This window comes from Triticum aestivum, chromosome 6A, assembly GCF_018294505.1.
Source record: "Triticum aestivum cultivar Chinese Spring chromosome 6A, IWGSC CS RefSeq v2.1, whole genome shotgun sequence".
Classification (NCBI taxonomy): domain Eukaryota; kingdom Viridiplantae; phylum Streptophyta; class Magnoliopsida; order Poales; family Poaceae; genus Triticum; species Triticum aestivum.
In genome coordinates, this window is record NC_057809.1 from 200,723,560 (window position 1) to 200,732,709 (window position 9,150).

Sequence of the window (9,150 nt, forward strand, 5' to 3'; positions counted from 1 at the left end):
TGAACGAGATCTCCGACCTCAAGCTGGATGGGTCCCGGCATGAAAGTGCGTTATATCGACTAGAAGGGGGGTGAATAGGCGATTTTTATGAAAGTCTTCAAAATGTGGGAGTTATGAAGACAAACGATAGAAATAAACCTAATACCCTGCAGTGGAAGGTAGACTACACTAGGCAAGCCATAGTCAAGTATTCAATAGAGTGAAAGCACAATGACTAATAGCAGCAATGTAGTAAGGATCAGGTAGGAAGATATTGTGAAGCCAGACAAAACACACAGTCACTCAGTGAAGAGAAAAGATAGTGCAAACATACAATGACTTCACAAGGAGTAACAGTAAGTAAAGGGAAGGGAAGATGAAACCAGTGACTCGTTGAAGACAATAATTTGTTGGACCAGTTCCAGTTGCTGTGGCAACTGTACGTCTGGTTAGGGCGGCTAGGTATTTAAACCTTAGGACACACAGTCCCGGACACCCAGTCCTGAACACGCAACTCAGGACACCCAGTCCTCACCGTATTCCCCTTGAGCTAAGGTCACACAGACCTCACCCAATCACTCTGGTAAGTCTTCAAGGTAGACTCCCAAACCTTCACAGACTTCGTTCACCGGCAATCCACAATGTCTCTTGGATGCTCAGAACGCGACGCCTAACCGACTGGAGGATGCATAGTCCTCAAGTGTAATAAGTCTTCAGATCACACAGACAAGAAGACTTAAGTGATGCCTAATTCTCTTTGGCTCTGGGTGGTTAGGGCTTTATCCTCGCAAGGAATTCTCTCTCAAAGGCTTCGAGGTGGGTTGCTCTCAAACGACAAAAGCCGTACTCTGAATCTGAGCAGCCAACCGTTTATGGTTGTAGGGGGTGGGCTATTTATAGCCACTTGGCAACCCGACCTGATTTGTCCGAAATGACCCTGGGTCACTAAGGAACTGACACGTGTTCCAACGGTCAGATTTCAAACTCACACGGCAACTTTACTTGGGCTGCAAGCAAAGCTGACTTGTCCGACTCTGGACAAGATTCGCTCTCATAGTCTTCACTCGAAGACATAGGTTTTGGTTAGGCATCACTTCAGTCATTCTGACTGGTTCTCTTGGACCCCACTTAACAGTACGGTGGTTCCTATGACTCAACACAAAAGAAAAAGAACTACGAAGGATCTAAGTCTTCGAGCTCCATAGGCTTCATGTGGTGTCTTCTCTTGTCATAGTCTTCAATGTGAATATCTTCATATACCACCTTTGACTTCAATGTCTTCATACATTTTTAGGGGTCATCTCTGGTAGGAAAACCGAATCAATGAGGGACTTCTACCTGTGTTATCCTGCAATTCTCACAAACACATTAGTCCCTCAACTAGGTTTGTCGTCAATACTCCAAAACCAACTAGGGGTGGCACTAGATGCACTTACAATCTCCCCCTTTTTGGTGATTGATGACAAACTAGTTGAAGTTTTCAACGGGGAATATAATCTGTGAAATTGTAAAGGATAAGGAATTGTCTTCATAAGTTGCAAGGGCTCCCCCTGAAGATGTGCATATAAGTAATTTGCTTTTGGAATGCAAATGCACATGGCAGGTTGTACTTGTGGAGATCCACTTCAACTTATGATGACAATCCACTATGCATGTGAAAGTATATGAAGATAATGACATGCATAATGGAAAATGGACGTCTGCGGAATGATCTAAGTGCGGAATTTATCGTCGCACATGCAGAATTTATCATCGCAAAATAAGGTGGCAGATAAGTAGCAGACGACCATCGAGTTTAAGTGTTACAACTCAAAGAACCAAATGTAGCAAAACGAGAGTTGTAAGCACGAAGCAAAATATAAAGCACCCGCCCATATGGACCCGCTTGAAGACTATCAACCTCATATGCTTCTCCCCCTTTTGTCAGTAAGGACCAAAAAGGTTTGAAGACATAGAGCATCTACTCGTTCCCATGAGGAGTAGGTGAAGTAGCCGGGTCGTTGGTGGTGTTTGGCGGTGCTGAAGAGCTTGGAGCAGAGTTGAAGCGTGCTGAAGGAGGTGGCGGTGAAGTAGCATCGTCTTCATCCTCGATAACTCTGGCAGTCACAGTTGCAGCAGAGGAAGAGAACTCAGAGTCTTCAAGGGATGGAGTTCCTCGCAGCACAGCCCTTCGAGGAGGTGTGGAGTCAAACTTGAATCGCTCAGTGAAGCCATCCTCTTGAAGATCATCTTCAGAACACATCAGCGTTAGCCCTTTCCATGTGCGGTGAGAGGTTTCGTGGGCAACGAAAGCATTCTTGGTGGCAAGATTGCGAATGCGATTAACATCCACCAAGAGGCTTTGCATCTGACGCTTCAGCCAGTCATGATGCCTATCCTGTTTCTGATGAAGAGCCACAAGAAGCTCTCGGTCGTTGAGAACACGAGTGCGCTTCTTGGGTCGTGGAGTAGTTGTACTATCAGTGGCTTCAGTGGAAGCAGGGTGTGGTGCACGTGTAGTGCCAGCCAAAGGATACACACGAGTGACTGCTTCAACTCCTTCAATGTTCTGAGAGAAACTCTGATGCTCTGCATTCTGAAGACTTAGAGGTTCCTTGGCAGGCTCAGGATAGATGGCTTCAATAGAGATATCCACATCAGGCAGAAAAATCCGATGATTGCGAGCAGATGGCTGATATGAGATATCGGAGTGAAGTTTGATTAGCCGCATTACCCATGGGGCGTAGAACTTCAAGCCAAACAGATCAGAGCCTGATGCAGCAAGTTGGCGAATGAAGAAGTCCTGTGCATTGAAGCATTTTCCATGAAGAATATAGAAGACCAAAGTCTTCATTGCACCCTCAAGCTTGGCATTTGGAGAGTGCCCTTTGATGGGCCAGAGAGTTCGCCTGATGATGTGATAAATGGTTCTTGGCAGATACTCAAGGTCTTCAACGAAGAACTCCGTGGGATAAGCAGCATCTTGGGGCAATGGCTTCATCATGCTGAGCATCTGACTCATATCAGGTTCAGGCTTCTGAAAGATGCTCTCAATAGCTTCACTATGCAGCTGACAGCCATGCTCGTAGAGATCGCCAGGAGTGGGCAAACCAGTGAGCTCAATGATGTCAAAGGCTTTGGCTTCGTGATGAACGTTTCCAGTCATCCACTCCAGGACCCAAGTCTTCGGATCTCTGCTATACCCGCGGATGTGAAGTGTGGCATAGAATTGGAGCAGCAACTCTTCATTCCAATGCTCTTGGTCAGTAACGAACGGAAGCAGTCCAACTTCCTTGAAGCAATCCAGAGCTTCTTCCAGACAGGGCAGACCAGCTATAGCTTCAATGTCAAGGCGCTTGTGTGGGAAGATGCGACCTTGGTTGTAAAGAATGCATGAGTAATAGCTTCGCTGCGGATAGCTCCAGAACCGATCAGATGATATCCTTTCCCTTGAGTAGGGGTTCCTGGAGCTATCGAAGAATGTGTTGTCTGCTCTGAAGCCATTGATATTGAAGGATCCAGGTGCTGATGCAGGACCTGGGAACGTTGGCAATCTTGGGATTGGCTTCTGTACCTGAGGCCTGTGCTCAACATGATAGTCAAACTGAGGACCGGCAGCAGACTCAGGAACAAAAGTGACGGGGACAGTGGCTTCGCTGTCTTCTTCTTCCGTTGGGGAGGGCTCCACGTTAGCAGTGGCTTCATTGGTGGTGGTGGTGGCAGCTTCAAGATTTTCATCCTCCACTTGACGAGCTGGAGGGTCGGTCACAAGCACATTCTTCTTGAGAACTGCTTCTTGATTGGACAGGGGAGTGGGAACTTGTGGGACTTCTTCTTCCGCGGCTGATGCAGCCGGATTGTCTTCAGCAGAGACTTGAGGCCTTGGACCTTTGTGAAGCCTGCGCAACGCAGGCGACGCCTGTGTAGTTGGAGTAGGCTGGGCCTCATAGTCTTCTTCCTCTTGTGGGCGATCCGCCCATGAAGCATTCTATGCAATTGGCGTCAGTGGACGACCAATGCTGATGAGTTCGTTGTTCTCGAGCTAAGGAAGGACTGCACCATCTTCTACATGGTCATGTTGACTAATGTCTTCAGCAGCGATGGGATCAGCTGCTGGAAAGTCTTCAACTTCATGAACCTCTGTGGAAGCAGGCTCATGGATTGTCAGTTGGCGTTCAGCGTCAGGATAAACCATAGAAATGGGTTCAACTATCAAAGGCTCTGTGGGAGGAGCCCAATCTTTCTTGGTCTTCCTCTTCTTCTTGGAGGGGGCAGTAGGAGAGGCTTCAGGATGTTTCCTCTTCCTAGCTTCAGCCTTAGCAGTCCTCGTCTTCTTGAGCTCTGAAGTGGTTGACCGGCTTTTTGGCTTCGAGCCAGTCATTCTAGTTGGGAAGACAATAGGAACTGCTTCCTGCCCTGGTGCGTCGGGTTCAGCCATAGCGGGCTTCTTCTTCTTCTTCTTTGCGGCCATCCTGGGGTCAATGCCAGGATACCCAAGGGCCTTGCGCTTCTCAGCCTCATTGTAGGCTTGCACACATCTGTCAGCCAGAACCTTCATGCGCTCACGCGAACCCTGAGCTTCTGCACGTTTCTTTACAAAGGCTTCCTTGAGCTCGTGCATCATACTCTTGAAGTTCTTCACTTCTTGCACGCCGAGCTTGGCCATATGCTTCTTGAACTGAGCCTTTTCATAGTCAATCTTTTGCTTCAGTTCAACAATGCGTTGGGCGACAGCTAGCTCTGAAGCAATGGCGCCTTGGAAGGCGACACTGAGGCCAATGGGAAGCTGCAGATCTTCAAAGCTGATGTTTGGCGTGTCAAACCACTCGTCAATGAAGTTGTGGATGATGGTTACATCAAAGAGAGGCAGATCATTGAAGATTTCTGCTTCTTCTTTGCTCTTGATGAGTTGCTCAAGAGCGTCATCTGCAAGATCTTCATCACTTGACAGATCAATGGCATCATTACGCAGAATGGCAGCAACTGTTAGCTCTTGGCCGGTGTGTGGCAGAGGCATCTTGGCCTTCTGGGGCTTGGAGATGCGTGATAAATCTTCGGACTGCACACTGTCTTCAGGAGGTGCAGTTGCCAGGGGCTTCGCCCGTGAAATATTTGCTGAAGGGGCAGGTTTTGAAGCTTTAGGCTTCTTCAACTTCTTTGGCTTCGGCGCTGCAGGCGCTTCATCTGATTCAGCGTCAGCTGCAGGCTCATTCACTGCAGTCCCTTGAACCAAGATATGGGTGATGAGGCCTTCAAGGTTGTAGAAAGGACCGATGACATTGGGTTCTGCATCTCATGTGCCATCAGCCCTTGGAGCTGAGGGACCAGGGTTGAAGTCTAGTCCCAAAGTCTTCTTGTTTTGCTTCGCTGAGTTCTGGGCAAACTGGAAGTTGCGCTTGAACAGATTGTCGTCACGACACCATAGTAGTGACGATGGGTGTGCATCAGCAGGCTGTGGCCCACAGACCATGCAAGGATAGAAGCCCTGTTCAATGGCTTCATCTCTGGACCTGGGTAGAAGATTCTTGTATAGGATGTCTCCCCACGGTCTCTTGATGGCGTTTTTCTCAGCATATTCTTGGGTTACAAATCGGTATTTGAACCATTTTTCTGCCCAATATCTTCGAATCCATAGGATTTGGGTCTTGCGCTGATTGTAATCCTCTTCAGGATCTGTCTTGTACAGTTCTGAGAGGTCATCTGGCAGATCTCTGGATGTTTCTCCATGACGCTTTCTGCCACCCTTCCTTGCTGATTTCTCTGAAGCCATAAACTTTAACTGAAAGGCTTCAACACGTTCAAAGGCTTCAAAGGTTTTCGCTTGCTGGACAAACAAGAACTGGCTTCGGGAGAATTTATGTGATGCTGTAAGAATTCTGCAAATGAATGCAGACTATGAGAACCAAAGGATTCTCCCACGGACATGTACCTGTGACAGCATTAAGGTGCGAGGGAAGGGGAAGAGGTCATATGCATTCTCAGAAGATTTTGAAGACAAATCAGTTTAGAAGACATTGACCTCATCGTGCGAAGACATTCACTGATAGATAAGGAGTTGGTTCTAGATTTGTACGAATCCACAGATCAGTACAAGTGAGGAATCTAACTACTTTGTGAAGCATAAGTGAATATACTAGGCATGTTATGAGATGCAGTATGAGAGAGATCTAACTTGTGTGAATAGAAACTGCTTGTGGTAGAATGTGACAAAGTCATAGGATCAATGGTGCCGTAAAAAGGAAGTTTTATTTACCACACTAAGAACTACTAGACGGAGTGGAGGATGAGGCCGAGCAGTTCGATCTTCTATGCCCTAACTTGGCGACGGAGGACACCTACGGCGACGGCGGAGAGGACGATGTCCGCGGTCGGCGTGAAGACGGCGTCGGAGAGGTTGCGGCAGCGAAGCGCTTCGTCGTCGGCGTCGTCGAGGGCTAGCGGTGGCGCTAGGGTTCGTGCGAGAGTGGAAGAAGAGATAATGACCGCTGTGAAGTGTGTATTTATAGGTACAGGGGCGGCACTGCGTTATTACACAGGTGCCCCTGGCGATTCGCATCTGAGGAACACGTGGCCATTATGCAGAATTTTGGGGTTTGTTCCACGTCCCACGCACGCCTGGATTGTCGGGTGGTCGTTCCTACTTCTCCGGGTTTCATGTGGAGGAATGAGCATTGAAAACGGACTTAATGGTTGTCTCTGTATCTTCTGCTGACAAGGACGCAGAGAAGACATTCGACAGTTTCAATAGAATGCATATGATTTGGAGAGATAGAATTTGAGATAGAAAGCATAGAGAGGTTAGGGTCCGATCACATTCACTTAGTTCAAAAGATTCAACAAGAAGACATAGCTATAAGTGAATGCTGTAGAGGACAGAACACTAATATATATATATCTATATAATCAACATAGTGAAGATAATCATGAAGATATGTTGAGATCGAAGCCAAACCAAATGTGAAGACATTGCAAGGTAACGCCATGAGTGAAACACTTCAAAAATAGAACGTTTGGTGGTGGCGTTACCCACCGTATAGGAAGTATTAGACCCAGACACGGCGCACAATTATCGTGGCGCTCCGAAGTCAAATTCCACATTAATGTATTCACACTTAGAATGTATGTCTTCATTGATTGAAGATATACTTTACTTCGTGTGTTGCACATCTAAGTCATCAATATGCATAAGGGTTAGGATGTGTGCCTGATCACAGGACATTTGAGGATTCCAGGATATTTAGCTCACACCGTAACTTGCAAAATCTCTTCTCATCCAAGGGCTTGGTGAAGATATCTGCCAATTGCTCTTCAGTGTTGACGTGTATGATATCAATATCTTCCTTCACAACATGATCTCTGAGAAAGTGATGACGAATTTCAATGTGCTTTGTCTTCGAGTGCTGAACTGGGTTGTTGGCAATCTTGATGGCGCTTTCGTTGTCGCAGTAGAGTGGCACTTGCTTCAGATGAATGCCATAGTCCTTGAGTGTTTGCTTCATCCACAGAAGCTGAGCGCAGCAAGATCCAGCAGCAATGTATTCAGATTCAGCAGTGGAGAGAGATACACAGTTCTGCTTCTTTGAAGACCAACATACAAGTGATCGTCCCAGAAAGTGACATGTGCCTGATGTAGACTTGCGATCAACTTTGTCACCAGCATAATCAGCATCCGAGAATCCAACCAGATCAAACTCTGAGCCCTTTGGATACCATAATCCTAGAGTTGGGGTGTGAGCCAAATATCGAAGAATTCGCTTCACAGCTAAGTGATGCGACTCCTTTGGTGCCGCTTGAAATCGAGCACACATGCAAACACTAAGCATAATATCTGGCCTAGATGCACATAGATAAAGTAAAGAACCAATCATGGAGCGGTATACCTTTTGATCGAACTCTTTACCATTGTCGTCGGGACCCAGATGATGTTTGGCTGGCATTGGTGTTGTGAAGCCTTTGCAGTCTTGCATACCAAACTTCTTCAGGCAATCTTTGAGATACTTCTCTTGAGATATGAAGATGTCGTTGCGTTGTTGTCGTATTTGAAGACCGAGGAAGAACTTCAGCTCTCCCATCATGGACATCTGATATTGCTCTTGCATCATATATCCAAACTCTTCACTGTACTTCTGATTGGTGCAGCCGAAGATAATGTCATCCACATATATTTGGCACACAAACAGTTCACCATCATATGTCTTCGTGAAGAGAGTGGGGTCTAGGGAACCAGGTATGAAGCCTTTGCTCTTCAGGAAGTATTTGAGTGTGTCATACCAGGCCCGAGGGGCTTGTTTGAGGCCATACAGTGCCTTGTTGAGCTTGTATACCATGTCAGGATGTTTTGGATCTTCAAAGCCAGGCGGTTGTGCAACATACACTTCTTCTTCAATCTTGCCATTGAGAAAAGCACTCTTCACATCCATTTGATATAGAAGTATGTTATGATGATTTGCATAGGCCAGTAGTATGCGTATGGCTTCAAGTCTAGCCACAGGAGCAAATGTTTCATCGAAGTCAATGCCTTCCACTTGAGTATATCCTTGAGCAACGAGACGAGCTTTGTTTCTGACAACTTGACCATGCTCATCTTGCTTGTTGCGATATATCCATTTGGTGCCTATTATATTGTGCTTCCGTGGATCAGGACGCTTAACCAGTTCCCATGCATTATTCAGCTCAAACTGATGAAGCTCTTCTTGCATAGCTTGAATCCATTCAGGTTCCATGAAGGCTTCTTCAACTTTCTTGGGTTCTGTTATTGAGACGAATGTGAAGTGCCCACAGAAATTTGCTAGCTGAGTTGCCCTTGAACAAGTGAGTGGACCGGGTGCATTGATGCTACCAATTATTCTTTCAATCTGCACTTCATTGGCAATGCGAGGATGTACAGGGCGAAGATTTTGCTCTTGCTAATCATTGTCGTTGTTAGAAGGAATGTCTTCAGGCTGAGCATTGTCTTCATGTTGATCAGGTGCTGAGATGATAAGTTCTTCTTCAGGATGAGCTTCAGAAGGTATAATTTCTCCAGTTCCCATTAGCTTGATTGATTCACTAGATGGAACTTCATCTAGCACATTTGGCAGTTTCTCTCTTTGTGAACCATTGGTCTCATCGAACCGCACATCCACTGTTTCAACCACTTTGTAATGAAAGAGATTGAAGACTCTGTAGGAGTGCGAATGCTTTCCATATCCA